Source organism: Carcharodon carcharias, chromosome 11 (assembly GCF_017639515.1).
Source record: "Carcharodon carcharias isolate sCarCar2 chromosome 11, sCarCar2.pri, whole genome shotgun sequence".
Taxonomy (NCBI): Eukaryota; Metazoa; Chordata; class Chondrichthyes; order Lamniformes; family Lamnidae; genus Carcharodon; species Carcharodon carcharias.
The window spans coordinates 22563320-22579671 of NC_054477.1; positions in this window are offsets into that span (position 1 = coordinate 22563320).

A 16352-nucleotide genomic window follows, 5' to 3' on the forward strand; every position below is an offset into this window, starting at 1 on the left:
GTTAAAATTAGACAAAAAATTTTAACATTTCATTTATAGCATGTCCCTGCTCATGTGAAAGAGCGGCATGAGGGGACTTTTTTTTAAAAACATTTTGAAGTTCTAGATTTTCATTTTTTTAAACCTTCAGCTCCCCGAGGCAGCTCTGTGCCTCAGCTGCAGTGCATGTTTCACACTGGGTTGGCCTTAATCGTCCCGCCCAGCGTGAAACCGCAGTCGCGGCCCGATTGTGGGTGGCAGTCAGCTTCTCGACCGCTCCCACTCGTCCCCACCGAGGGCAAAATTCAGCCTGTGGATTCGCAGCCTCACGGGGCCTTTTTGACGGTGCTGGATACCCACGGCAGAGCCGCTGGAAGATTCTTGCACCGACACCGATCTCAGCTGTTATGCATCAACTATACTTAAACAGGGCCTCGGTCAGGCTTTAACTGGGGTCGAAGCAGAGGGGTCACCATGGCTTTCCGGTCAGATTGAAGCAGCTGGTGGGTAGGATGAAAAGGTCCTCTAGCTGAAATCCAAAAGGCTTCCTCTGTGGTGCCAAGAGGAACAGAAGTATTTACAAGGACCAGCGAGGCCTTCTGTACCCTTACACCTCCCTGCACCCACACCCCCCACCCCCCCAAGTCACTACTCACCTGCAGGCCAGAGAGTGGTCAAATGCCACATAATCTTCCCCCAGCAGCAGTAACTCGGCACTATGGCCTGGCCACGTTCTGAGCACGATACAGGAGTTAAAATGCCTGATGCTGAAGCGAACTTGCACATTTCTCACTTGCCCCCCACCACCCCCCAACCACCACCTGCTGAAAGCCCATCCCAGGTTAAAATTAACAGCTCTGCCTTTGTCGTGCCATTTACCCAAGACATTGTTTGTTTGTTCAGCCTTGTAACCAAGTTTGCTTATTGCACCGTTTTCCAGTCCTGGTGAAAAAGGTAGCCCGGCTCTATGATTGCTACTCTCGGGACTAAGAAGATCTGAGTGAAACGTAGCTTTGCTTGATGATTATTCAAAAATGCAGCCTTTATGGACTAATAATGAAGTGAGTCGAGCGGCTTAGGTGTGATTATGTCAACAATGTAGAATTAATTTGTATAAAGAGTGCCAGATTGAATAGGGGATTAGAAGCAAGAAAACAATTTAGTGGTGGCAAACAGCTTGGGGCGACAATAGTTCTCTGCTGAGCAGAAGGAAGATTTACATATGTAGGCCGTGAAGAAAAAAGGGCCAAATTGTTTACAGATTTAGTTGGGGATAATTGGCGCCAACAAATTGTATGTAATTGTTTAAAAATGCGATGTAAGACTGAAATAAGACCAAAAAGAAAACACAGGAACCCTGGATATTCGAAAATATATGTGCCTCATAATCTATAGCAATCTGACAGGCCCAGCCTTTGAGTTGTAAGGATGTATGGAATAGGGGTTTTATATTTCCCTTCCCATTTTTTTCGTATAAATCCCTATTGTAATGTGGATTAAGAGGATTAAAAGCCATTAAATGACCAAATCTCAGCTCCCCAAAGCAGATTTTTTTTCCCTTCCCTATCCCTCCAACTGGAGCAGACTACGATGGTTAGAAACTAGCCAGACGAAGGGGCTCGCTTAGCATGATAAAAGCAGGAACAAAATCAGCAACTGCCTTTGCACTGCATGTTGCAGTTCATAAGAGTCTGTGTAGCTCATTTTCATTGCAGTAAATCATATTAAACCCGGCCTTGACGCTATTATAAACCTGAGCTTAGGTCTCTCTCTTTTTCTTTAAGCACATGGAGCCCCAAAGTGTCATATTAATTATTTAAATCTGCAAACTCTTCCACTTGCATCCTCAAAGGTTCTGCTCAGTACCAGCAGGTCTGTGATCTACATTAGTTTTGTTAATTAGAGCTGAAACGAGACTTTGATCTCACTAAGAAGAGCACAAAAACAAAATCGAGAAAAGAACTGGAAACTTCCTGCATCATTAACTTGCGTTCCATCTCTCATGTCCACAGTAACGGGGGCAGCATGCATTGACCAGACTTTGATTTACGGTATTTAAAAGGAACAATCACACAGAAAAAAAAATGCAAAGAAAGAAGAACGACAATGCAAGCCAGTGGCCGTATTTCGGAGACCGGAGTAAGGGGATGGCTGAGAGGCCAAGCTTGTTCTAGCAGATCGGTTGCAGAGATAACAGCGGTAAGGACTTAGAGAGCACCATCGACTTTGCGAATGGCACTCACCCATCTTGCCACCCAGCATGCTGCTGCCGACTTAAACAACATCAATGAACTCAAGTGAGCAAACTGGGGTAGGCTTTTATTTTTGCGTAATGCAAGATACCAGCTGTCAGCATCCAACCTCTGTTAGCACAAAGGGACAGTGACTGAGCCCAGAATGTCATAATCCATTCATACTTCCTGTTTATTTCTGTTGCCACCAAAAAGTTTTGATCAGGTTGCAGTATATTTATATCTAATGCGGTAGGTTTTGGTCAGAGCCTTGCATCGCTTCGATCTGCTTCACATAATAACTCTATTAGATTTCCCTCTACTCCCTCTATCTGCCCTGGCAAACAGTTGATGAAAATTATGCAGAGCATTTAGGACCTGTACTTGACTCCTGATGAAAGCTTTCGGTTTATTTTTGCTCTAACAATATGTACCGCAGTATTAAGAATCTTACTGGACATAAAGGATTTTGCAGATTAGCTGAGGAGGTGTCTTTCTTTATTCCTTCCTTCCCTGGCATAATACTTCCTTTGTAAATTCATTGTGATTGGTGCATGTGCCAGTCAACTGGCCCAGGGTACATTTCCATGAGGGACCCTTGTAATTACCTCTTCATCATAAATGACAGCTTTGGCCAATGAGTCTTAAGTTCCTGGTGCATTTGCAATTGAATGGAAGGCCTTCATACTGTATATTAATTTAATCTTTCATGTCGAAATCAGCCAGATGGGCCATTATTGCTGCTGCTGACTGAAGAAGCCCCAAAAAACAAACAATCCTTTCAGGGGATTTCGAAGGATGATGTAAAACTGGGATCTTGAATCTGAGGTGACTAGGCTGCATTTTAATTGTAGATTGTATAGTCCTCAAAGCCATGATCATTCAGTCTACATTGCGCTCTGGGTCTAATAAGACCAGCAGGAAAGAAACCTTAGAGAACTCCATATTAACCGCACGTGGTAAAGTCTCACATTTTGTGATCGGTATCCAAAGCATGAACATTTAAATTACAAACTCCTTTGCATTTTTCTTTTTGAAGAAACCATTAGATACATATTAAAATTTCCCCTTTCATACCGTTCATTTGCTAGCTGTCTCAATGACAAATCACACCGACTAATAAAAAAACAATTGCTAAATCTGCAAATGTGCTGCCTAGCTTGGGATAAGGAATATACCTTAATATTATAGCTTTAAGATTAATTTAAACTGGGAAACCCAAGTAAATTAGGCAAGTCACCAAGTCGCCACAATTGAAAATGAACTAACTCAAGCGGTGTTAGTTAGTTGATGCTTAGCTTGGGTTTTAAAAGCACAAAGTTGGGGGAGTATAGGGAGTGAGGTTGCACATCAGCCAGGGTCTCATGGAGGACGATACAGGCTCAATGAACTAATTGGTCCACTCCTGTTCCTATGCAAGAAAAGGCTGAGAGAATTAAGGAATTTCAAAGTTTTGGGATCCTTCGATGGTTTTAAGTGGCTACTCTAGGCAGCAACAGGGAAGCAGCGATCTGCAGATCACGGTGCTGTACTCAATGCTCTATTGCCACTCGTTTTCCATGCACCATCACTTTCCTGAGGGGCCTTCACATGTGCATTCCAGGCAGTTGACTGTTTCAGGCAGAAGCCTCATTTTAGTATTGCTGAAAAGAGAGACATGTTGTCAAAGTTTTATGCCTTATGCTCATCAGGACAAATGCCAGAATGCCAAATTTCAAACAATCACAACAATTTACACTACAGTTATACTATTTATACTAATACCATTTGAAATCTGACAAGAGAGGCAAAGAGTATTCTTGATTTGCAAGGGAGTCAATGGGTATAGGGGTTAGGCAGGAAAGCATATTCAGGTCAGCCATGAGCTTACCGAATGGCAAGGCGGGCTCGAGGGGCCGAATGACTTACTTCTGCTCCTAATTCGTATGTTGGTATGTTCCTACCTGTGCAACCTGGAATTTGCTGTCCGCCAATCCAATGTAACAGAGGTTCAGGCCTCTTAGCGAGGATTCAGGTGGGCAGCTTGAGTGCATCATCTATCACCCGCCCATTGCCCATTCAAGCTTAAAATCAAACTCCATGGAGATTGCGATTAACTTAATTTAACAGAGTGAGGATGCAGGGAGGGGGAAGGACACATTTTAGATTGTAATTATATGTTAATTTAGTTATTTCTAGTATATATTAGTGTAATTTTATAATGGTCCAGAATTTGTGGGTATAATAACAGTGAAACTGTCAGTATTCACTATCATTATTCTGTGAAACTGACAGCAGCTTCCACACATACCCAGTTAAATTCAGAAACCTGCAAAATGCTGTTGGTAATACTCTTCTCCTCCAAGAGGTGCCCAGTCGTTGTCTTTGCAAATGCAGGCATGCAGTCAGCATAGAATCAGTGATTTGATGTGAACTTCAATTCTTCTCACTGTAATAACCATTGGAAATGTTATGCCTTGTTGAGTGAGATGTGCATGAGTGTTCAAAGGTGTTCTGAGTCATAATTACTGCTGAACAACTTTGCTGGCCCTGAAAAGCTAAGTCTGGAGTGTCAATTCCTCTATTCCACCATAAAAATTCCAAAGATTTTTAAAATAATATTTTTTAAAGTTAGTTTATGAAATGTTATCTTTACAGTTAATCCCTTGTGCATGTCCCAATCTTTATTTTGCTTTCTGAAAAATGGTTCAAAAGAGAACAACAATTAGCCCTTTTAATTTCTTGGTTTGCTGCCAGTGAGAATTCATTAGTTTGACTGGCTGCTAAGCCTGCTTGATGACTTCAGTGTTCCTGGATACCAGATCCCTATAGCTGGTGACAGCATAAAATTGATGTTGCAGTAGATGACATCATGTTACAGAGTCCCCTATCGCTTTGTGGTCAGCTTACTTTGATGTCCCATTGTGTTGATAGTAATATTCCAGGCCATTGTTATAGACATACAGGTATCCAAGAACAGCCATAGACCCAGATCTGCTACAAATATGAACCATTCAGTTGGCTTGCCTGGGGCTCAGCTTATAACTTTGATTTGATTGCTTTAAAATGGATGACATTTGGGGGCTAAGAATGGGGTCCAATCTCTGACTGGTTTCTTTTTTTTAGTATGAGTGACTACAATATGGAAGCAGCAGATTTTAGCCTTTGGTGATCTAATTCAGATCTTAATGGGTTTTGCATCAATTTTGACCCAACCAAACTGAGTTAAATAATTTAGGGCAGGATTTTACCCATTTTTCAAAAGGGTGAGAGAGAAAGAGAAAGAAAGTGGAATCGTCCATGCCCACTGACATCGGGCGTTTTCAGTGGCGTGAGTGAACAATATGGCAAGAAGGCCAAAAATCGGTTTCACAACATCGGGAAACCAGTTTGCGATCATCCGCTCAGCCCAACAATGGTGGGTCGCGTTTCCTGCCATTGGACATCAGGAACCTCCTAAGGCTAGCCCGCCAGATTCATTCCCCATTGGCTGAAGCGTCCGCCCATGTCGGCACGATTGCACGCCGACATGTTTCACAACAGCATATAAAAGGCTTGCAGTTGGTAGGCTGCATTTTGAGGGGAACTCGGAGGTGAATCCACAGTAATGTTGCAGAGCGCTTGTGAGGAATGCTTGTTGGAATTCAAGGTTGAGGTGCGTTGCAGGGGAAGCAAAGGCTGAAGTTGAGGCGGCTTTGTGTGGGGGGTGGGGATGCGCAAAGGAAGTCCTGTGATTGAGGCGACTTTAGGAGGGAGGGGGGGTCAAAGGCTGCCCCCCGGTTCAAGATGGCGCACAAGCACATGCAGGGTTATGGGGGGAGGGTGGGAGGGTGGGCAAGGGAAACGGCCATGCATTTGGGACACCTTGTATAAAATGACCATTCCTCTGCAGCTGAGACAGTTCAGATGCAGCCACATTGATATGATTGGAATCGGGCCTCTAGCTTATCTGTCTACACAAGCAACACAGAGGCATCAAAGTGCCACCAAGTGCTCCAAAGCTTTATACCCCTTGGGCACAAACTGCAAACTAATGAGCGTTTTAGTAGAATGCAGAACAGATGGGTGACTGGGCACGTTGTACAATCTCCTTGCTAAAGCTGGCCGTGGAGCAGACACTGTTGGAGGAGCTCACAGCTCCTTGCAATGTCATCATCCAGGTTTGGACCAGTCTCCCCCATGGTTCAAGCTAATAGTGCAGCCTTGCAGTGTGGGTTAGGAGAATGCCTGCGCCTGAGCTGAGAGCACAGCATGCAGTCCAGCGGGCAAAGCTGCTGCCAATTGGTCTGGTGGAGTGGGGCGTAGGTGGGTGAGGTTTCGGGCAGCCATGCAGAGCACTAACCTCTGCCCATCCAAGTGGTGGCTAGTACTCTCCAGGATGCATTAAGGGGCCTTCAGACTTAACCAAGAGAGGTTCTTAGTGCACCCATGCTAACCCATGCATCTCTCTCTCTCTCTCCCTCTTTCATCCTGCAGGAGGAGTACATCAGGATCATGGCATACAGAGAGCGAACACGATAGAGAAGAGAGTGATGGAGGCATGTGGCTGCACAGAGGTAAGAGCATCACTCTCTGGAAGAAGGGGCGCTGGGGCTCCCCCACATGCCGCAGAAGAGCCACAGTGAGCTGTCGCTGGTCGGCGCCTAGCTAGGCCCAGGCTCCATAGACGCCACCTTCCATTCCTGCAGATGACCGAGAACCAGTGCCGCTGAAGAATGTGCATGCCTAGGGAACTGGTCGGTCACATCTGCCAGCTGCTGCAGGATTTGCCACCATGTGGACATGAAGGGCATCTACTGCCAGTGGCTGTGAAAGTGACCGTGGTGCTCAATTTCTGCGCCAGTGGCTCCTTTCAGGGCTCCGCTGGTGACCTCTGTGGGATATCACAAACATCCATCCACAAATACATCCATGAGCTCACGGAATCCATCTTTGCGAGGGCACACAACTTTGTGCATTTCGCCCGGAGAGCCAGGATGCAAGAGCGATTGGATTTGCCCAGATCTCAGGTTTCCCACTGGTGCAGGGTGCCATCGATTGCACTCATGTGACGCTCAGATCTCCATCGCAACAAATGGTCAGCTATGTCAACTGCAAGGGCTTCCATTCACTGAATGTTCAGCTGATGTTCTACCACCACAAATGCATCCTGCAGGTCTGCACACGATTTCCAGGGAATATGAATGACTCCTAGATTCTCAGTCAGTTACAGATCCCTGCAGTCTTCCAGGGTCCACAGAGGCTGCAGGGATGACTCCTTAGGGACAAGGGCTACCCACAGAGGCCGTGGCTGATGACACGTGCAGAGGCCTCAGACTGCAACAGAGCGACAGTATAGTGAGGCTCATGCTGCAACTTGCAACTTGGTGGAACAAACCATCGGGATGCTGAAAATGAGGTTCCGGTGCCTGGACCAGTCTGGTGGGGCCCTGCAATACAGTCCACAGAGGGAGTCAGACATTGTCATCGCCTGCTGCACCCTTTACAACCTGGCGCTGCAACAGGGAGAGGAGCTGGCTGAGGAGGGGATAAAGGAGCTGGAGGTCTCCTCTGATGAGAAGGATGTCGACGGGGATGAGGGTGAGGATGTCTTTGATGGTGCCGATGATGGCAATGAGGCCCTCACACTGGCCAGACGAGGCAGGCATGCTTGTGAGGCCCTCATAGCTGCTAGATTTGTGGGGGATGATGACAATATGCAGTGAGGAGACACCATCGATCTTCACATTGCACCTGTGAACGTTTGACTCTAGGCTTATGGCAGCGCACATACCCTCTATGATAAAGCTCCTGTCATAGAGACACGGTGGAATCTCCAATAGTCGCTCGACTGCAGGAGGATGATGACGACATGCAGTGAGGACACGCCATAGATCTTCACATTGCCTCTGAGAATGTCTAAATTCTGTCTGGCTGAGGGCAGCCCTTTCGTGCTCTGTGATCAGGGTCATATCATGGAGGCGCAGCCATGAAACTTTAGAAGCATCTGATTCTTTACCCACCTTTGCCCACCTGACCCCTTCAGGAGCACAGCGTCATTGGTCACAGATGCTGATGAGATGAGGGCCAGCCCCACCTTAAAGATGCTGAGAGCACACAGAGAGAATGACGGAACTCTGTGACACCTGCCCACGACATTCTGGCAGCAATGACCAGCACCATTGAGGTGCAGGCATCACTAATGTGTCCAGGGAGCGTGAGGCCGGACCATCACTTTATTCTGAAGGCTGCACAGGGCTCAGGGAAGAGGCCATGGACTGAGACATCTGCCTTTATCTTGTGAAGAAAGGTTTCATATCTGAGTGACAAGAACACTGCTCATCAAAACAAGGAACCATAGGCAGGGAGACATTCTTGGGAATTTATTGACACGGTGAACATTATGCACAAGTGATTAACACCCTTGCCCAGGCTGTGCAACTGCATCTTCTTCACCTTCCTAACCCTGCCGCTATGCCTTGGTGCTCCCACAACATCCACAGTGGAGGTGGAGGCAGCCTGACTGTGATGACCTTGACAGGCGCCCTGTGGAGGGTCGAGACCTGGATGGTCCCCGGCCTGCTGTCAGGGACCTACTGTGTGGCAGTGGCACTCTCCTCGAGCTGTGGAACTGGAGCTGCTGAGGTCATAGGAAGAGGGGATTCGGATGGGCCAGGCATTCCCGGATGGGTGGATGGACTCGGGGTATTGACCTGCTGATCCTCCTGCCTATGGGTCCCGAGGGCTCTTGACTGGCTCCTTGAGGAGAAGGGGAAGCTGGAGTAAGATCGGGCTGCCTCGCACTACTCTCGCCATTGGAGGCCAACTATGGCATCAGCGATGGAGTTGAGCCTGTGTAGCAGTGCAGGATTGACATCCTGGACTAAGCCCTCCATGGCAGCCGCCATCCTGCCAGTGTTGACCTCAGTGCGTTGGCATGCCGGCGCTATCACCTCACCATGAAGCCAGACGGACTCCTCCATCATGCCTTGCAATCTGAGAAGTGCAGCGGGCATCCCTTCCTGTTGTTCCCGAGCTTGCCTTTGCAGCTCCAGCAACTGTGACATGACTGAGTCCAGAGGCTCGTCAACTGACTTGGACTCAGCAAATGTCTGACCTCCAATAGTCCTGCAAGTGCCGGACTTCTTGGAATTCCTTGCCTCCGCCTGCTGTGGACCAGAAAGTGAAATGTGTTCACCAGGTTGTGCCCCTGAGGCTACTCTAAAGATAGGTCCCACCGAGGTGTGTGTCTCTGCGCTGGTGGAGGATGTGGGTGAGCGCTGTGATGGGAATTCAGGGAGGGTGCCTTCAGATTCCTCTTCAGAGGTTTCTTCAGGGCTTGATTGGAGGCCCAGGGCTGTGGACTCCATCAGCTGTTTGGCAGATGTGCCTGCAGAAGCAAGGAGAGAAAAGTAGTGCATGGCAGTGGCCTGCGAAACAGGACACTTCACTCACAGCATGGTTGCCTGAAGGATGTTGCACAGCTAGATCCTCACTTGGTAGAGCATCGCCGACCCCAGATCCTCACTGGCCAGCTGGATGGCTCTGTTTTCAAAGTCTGTGCGGAATTTGATTTCAGGCATTCCTCCTTTGGTAAGCGACCTCTCCCTCTTGTTGTGTTCCAGTTTGTCCTGCATAAATAGAGATGGAGAGAGTGTAAGCAGGATGCTTGCCAGGCCAGATGATAAGTATAAAACAAAAACAGAATTACCTGGAAAAACTCAGCAGGTCTGGCAGCATCGGCGGAGAAGAAAAGAGTTGACGTTTCGAGTCCTCATGACCCTTCGACAGAACTTGAGTTCGAGTCCAGGAAAGAGCTGAAATATAAGCTGGTTTAAGGTGTGTGTGTGGGGGGCGGAGAGATAGAGAGACAGAGAGGTGGAGGGGGTTGGTGTGGTTGTAGGGACAAACAAGCAGTGATAGAAGCAGATCATCAAAAGATGTCAACGACAATAGTACAATAGAACACATAGGTGTTAAAGTTGGTGATATTATCTAAACGAATGTGCTAATTAAGAATGGATGGTAGGGCACTCAAGGTATAGCTGTAGTGGGTTTTTTTTTAATAATGGAAATAGGTGGGAAAAGGAAAATCTTTATAATTTATTGGAAAAAAAAAAGAAGGGGGAAACAGAAAGGGGGTGGGGATGGGGGAGGGAGCTCACGACCTAAAGTTGTTGAATTCAATATTCAGTCCAGAAGGCTGTAAAGTCCCTAGTCGGAAGATGAGGTGTTGTTCCTCCAGTTTGCGTTGGGCTTCACTGGAACAATGCAGCAAGCCAAGGACAGACATGTGGGCAAGAGAGCAGGGTGGAGTGTTAAAATGGCAAGCGACAGGGAGGTTTGGGTCATTCTTGCGGACAGACCGCAGGTGTTCTGCAAAGCGGTCGCCCAGTTTACGTTTGGTCTCTCCAATGTAGAGGAGACCACATTGGGAGCAACGAATGCAGTAGACTAAGTTGGGGGAAATGCAAGTGAAATGCTGCTTCATTTGAAAGGAGTGTTTGGGTCCTTGGACGGTGAGGAGAGAGGAAGTGAAGGGGCAGGTGTTGCATCTTTTGCGTGGGCATGGGGTTGTGCCATAGGAGAGGGTTGAGGAGTAGGGGGTGATGGAGGAGTGGACCAGGGTGTCCCGGAGGGAGCGATCCCTACGGAATGCCGATAAGGGGGGTGAAGGGAAGATGTGTTTGGTGGTGGCATCATGCTGGAGTTGGCGGAAATGGCGGAGGATGATCCTTTGAATGCGGAGGCTGGTGGGGTGATAAGTGAGGACAAGGGGGACCCTATCATGTTTCTGGGAGGGAGGAGAAGGAGTGAGGGCGGATGCGTGGGAGATGGGCCGGACACAGTTGAGGGCCCTGTCAACGACCGTGGGTGGAAAACCTCGGTTAAGGAAGAAGGAGGACATGTCAGAGGAACTGTTTTTGAATGTAGCATCATCGGAACAGATGCGACGGAGGCGAAGGAACTGAGAGAATGGGATGGAGTCCTTACAGGAAGTGGGGTGTGAGGAGCTGTAGTCGAGATAGCTGTGATAAGTATGCCTGGTATGTGTGGGTGGTGATTGGTCCCATGGACAAGTTGAGGACAATGAAGGTGTGTGTGAGAGAGTGAATGGTGATGTCCCTTGATCTGGCAGTGAATGAGGGCCCTGTGGATGCGTGACAGGTTTGTGAATGCGTGAGTTGAGAGTGATGTTGAAGAGTGACGGAACGGAGGAGACCATTCATGCTCTTGCGGCACTGGATGGCTGTCCTATTTTGCAGGGTGTTGGTGCTGACATTCGCTGCCACCGCCTCCCAAGATTAGTGAGGTTGCTACCCATCCTGTGGCAAGAGCGGGGGGTAGAGGACACCACGATGAGTCTGGGGATACGTAGGCTTACAAACCAAAAGGATATGGCAGCTTTGCAGGGCAGCTATTTAGGTAATGATACTCAGAGCATGAAAGGTAGGCAAAGTGAATGGCTCTTTACTGAAGAAGGGTCATAAGGACTCGAAACGTTAACCCTTGTTTTTTTTTCTCTCCACAAATGTCCAGCACTTTCTGTTTCTGTTTCAGGTTTCCAGCATCTGAAGTATTTTGCTTTTAAAAATGGGTAAAACAGAACCAATCTACATGATAGTAGAAGTCAATGGAAAACCCCTTCGAATGGAGGTGGATATAGGAGCATCCACGAGTCATAGAGGAACATACGTTTAAGTATCTGAATGGAGGAGGCCACACACTGACGCTGGAAAACTCAGATGCTAGATTAAAGACATATACTGGCGACAATTTACGAGTAAATGGTTTTTGCAAGGTTCCAGTACAAAATAGAAACCAGTCTGCTAATTTACCCCTGATAGTGGTAGCGGGGTTGGGGGCGGGGGGGGGGGTCCAACTCTGCTTGGTCGGAACTGGCTTAAGGAAATAAAGTTGGAGTTGTCTGAAGTTTTCAACTCAGAATGAAAGATCTGCAAGAATTATTGCAGAAATATGCTCTTGTGTTCAGGGAAGAGCTGGGGAAGCTTCAGGGGCTGCAAACTAAAATCCACATGGATCCTGGAGCAACCCCCCCCCCCCCCAGATGTTTGAAGGTGAGGCCAGTCCCCTCTGCTTTATGAGAAGAAGTGGATATTGAATCGGACAGGCTCAGAAGGTTGGCAGTCTTAGAACCTGTACAATTTTCCGAATGGGCAGCGCCCATAGTTCCAGCACTAAAACCTGACGTGAATAGGCAGGGACTACAAGTTGACCGTTAAAAATGTGGCCAAAGAGTCACCCAATATCAAAAATTGGTAAGTTGCACTCCAAGCTGGCAGGGGGAACAGTACATATGAAGCTTGGTACAAGCCACGCTTATCAGCAAGTTGAGCTAGAAAAGGCCTCTCAGGATCTTGCGACTATCAACACACATAGCAGGTTATACTGGTATATACCAGGTTACCCTTCAGAGTCTCATCGGCTTGTGCCATTTTCCAACAGACTATGACAAATTTACTCCAAGGTCCACCCATGTCATGGTTTATCTCGATGATGCCCTAGTAACAGGATTAACTGAAGAACACTTGGCTAATTCGGAAGAGGCACTGAAGTGCTTCCCATATACCAGAGTATGCTTGAATAGGGAAAAATATATCTTCCAAGCAAAAGAAGTGATTTACCTGGGTCATAGGGTCAACTCGCAGGGCCTTCACCCAGTAGAAGACAAGGTGAGAGCTATCCGTGAGGCGCCAGCCCCAAGAAATGCCACAGAACTCAAGTCCTGCTTGGGAATGGTTAACTCCTACAGCCGTTTTCTCCCAAATTTATTGACAGGACTGGCTCCATTATATGGGTTACTCAAGAAAAACTACAGGTGGACTTGGCAAGCCCCACAACAACAGATGTTTACAGCAGTAAAGCAGTTACTACATCCATCAGCCAAATTGGTACATTTCAACTCAAAGAAAGAATTGATTTTAACTTGCGATACATCCCCTTACAGAGTAGGGGCAGTGCTGTCCCACCAGATGGCGGATGGCACCAAATGGCCAATTGGCTGTGCCTCAAGAACACTGAGTGTGGCAAAATGAGGAAATTCACAAGTAGAGAAAGAAGGCTTATTCATTGTATTTGGCGTTAAGAAATTCCACCAATACATCCATGGTCACCACTTCATCATTGTTTCCGATCACTAGGCTTGCTTGGGCAAGATATAAGGCAATGCCTCCAATTGCCTCAGCACACATCCCAAAGGTGGGCACTGATTCTAGCTGCTTAGAAATGCATTTTTATCCACTGCCCGGGAAGCCAGATTGCCAATGCCAACGCGCTGAGCTGATTACCTCTAAAGGACAGCAATGTGAATGCTCCCCTCCCTCAAGAACTTGTCTTGTTTTTAAACTTTCTGAATTCATCACCAGTGAATGCCAAACAGATCAGAGAATGGACAGGCTGCGATCCAGTTTTGTCTCATGTCAGGGAACAGGTTTTGCAGGGATGGTCTAATGAGCCAAAGTCGGGCGAAATGTAGCCCTATTTTAACATGAGATACGAGCTCACCTGCCAAGCTGGCATCTTACTGTTAGAGAGTCATTACTGAGTGACAGTTATTATGCCTCCCAGAGGAAAACAACCATTATTGATTGAATTACATAGCACTCACCCCAGCATTTCTAGGATGAAAATGTTGGTGCGCAGCTACTTATGGTAGCCAGGGATGGACACAGAGATCAAAAACATGGTCAAGAGTTGCATGCAGTGCCAACAGGAGCAGAAATTGCCTCCTGCTCCACTGCATCCATGGGAATGGCCAGGAAGGTCATGGGTCCACCTCCACGTTGACTACATGGGGCCTTTTTTGGGCATAATGTTCCTCTTACTTATCAACGCTCATTCCAAATGAATGGATGTATACGAGGTGCGATCACCCACAACTGCTGCCACCATAGACAGATAGCATCAGAGTTTTGCGATACGGAGGATTACCAGAGGTAATAGTGTCTGATAATGAATGGCATTCACTAACTAGAAATTCCAAAGATTTACAAGTCTCAGTGGCATAACATATGTCAAGACCTCGCCATACCACCCTGCATCCAATGAGTTGGCCGAGAGGGCAGTCCAGACTTCTAATGCCAGGATGAAAAAACTAGAGGGGACTCTATGGCAAAGAAGTTATCATGCTTCCTGCTGAGCTACAGGACTATGCCGCATACAACCACCGGTATTGCCCACACAGAGTTATTAATGAAGAGACGTCTCAGGACACGTTTGAACCTCATAAGGCCGAATGTAGTGGGGGTGGTGGTGAGGGTAAAGAAAAGTCAGGTGGCCCAGAAAAATGAACACGATTACCACAGTCGTGAAAGAAATTTCACTGCAGGAGAAGCAGTTTTTGCAAAGGACTTTGGAGATGGGCCCAAATGGCTATCAGATGAAGTCAGTTTAGTGACAGGACCCCTTGTCCTACCATATATCGGTTGAAAGTTGGATAATGAGGAGACATGTAGATCACGTCAGGAAAAGGGAAACAGATCCACAAGAAAAGGTGCACCAAAACATTCCCGTTGGAGTTTGTACCACAGGTGGAAGGAACTCCTCTTGCTTTGGAAGTACTTGTACGACCAGTTGAGCCTGAGAGATTCGAAGAGACAAACTTGCAGGTTCCGACTGGGAGCCTAGCAGACAGATAACCCCTGAGAGGGAGGCCTCAGATAAACCATCTGAAGTCGTAAAACTACGACAGTCAACACATTTAAAAAAGCCTCCTGAGGGACTGAATTTGCAAATAGTTTATTTATGTAAATAGTTAATATACTGTAAAATGTGCTTTCAAGTAAAGGGGGAAGGATGTGGTAATCAGAGGTGTTAATACACCTTTAAGAGAATGTAAGCAGATTGACCACATGACTGGAAGACCCAATAGTTGCGTAGTGCAGGCTACCATGTTAATGTTAGTCTACAGCCAGGTCTGGTTGGAGAAGCACGCATTGTGTTAGTGCTTTGTTGTTTGTGTAAATAAATAGCATGTGCTTCATTTCATATTGGTCTCTGCGTCTGTCGTATATTATTATCGACTCACCTGCCGACAGATAAGCGTGCAACCGGTTCACAAGTAAAGCGACCCCACAGTAGAATATAACAACGTGAAAGCCCTGAATTGTGCATGTGTGACCATTTCCCAACCAGCACAAGCACAGGAGACCTGACTTTAAATGAAGGTACATATTTGCGTTTCATCGCAAATGTAAGAAAAGAAAGAACTTACATTTTCATATCACCTTTCATGACTTCAGGACATCCTAAACCACCCTGAACTCATTGAAGTGCTTTTTTGAAGTGTGGTCATTGATGTTAGGTAGTTAAAGCATACACAACATGGTTCTGCATAAAGCAACGTGATAGTAAAAGATAGCAGAAGATGAAGAAACGCTCAAAAGTTTTATCAGAAAACTTTGACTCAAGGGCAACTGAGCCACAACTGACACCATGAAAACTGAGCCTCATCCAAAATGCCCACTGTATCCCAATTTCCACTGCTTATCAGCAAGAGACACTAAAACCAGGTGAGTGCTGCAGTTCCTTGTTTCTCCCCACATCCTGAGACATGACACACATTATATCCACTTAAGAAAGATAAGAAGTTAAGCAACACCTATTCAGATTCAAACCTAAGACCCTTCTGGCCACCTGTTTGGCTCTCAACTGACAGGCTGAAACTTTTTCTGTGGCATTTAGTCCATGCTGTCAAATGAAAGGATTGTCTTGTTCTGAAATCCCAGTGGAAAGCCTCAACAAAACTATCTTTATTCTCCTCCCTCAATGTCATTGGGTCCTCTCAGTACAGAATTGAACAGCCTGAACTCACAGTTACCACTTAGAACAACTGTGCTGTTATTTCGTCATCGTTATTGGAGTGTTGGGTTCTGTGGGATGAAGGTACATATTAATGCTCATCTTCAATCCATGTCTGTAACTTTGTGCCATTTGATAGATCCTTGCACTGAACTATAACGATGCCTAAATCATTAAGTGACCCACCCAGAGTTGCATTCTTGCAAGAAGAAAGCACAAAATGATCCCGTATGTTATATGACATATATTAATGAACCCTTCAAAATGTGAACTTAATCCCTGAGCTCTGGCAAAGTCTCTATATACTTAAATGCAATTTGGCAAAACATCAAAAATATCATGCCTGAGTAACAACAATCAAAT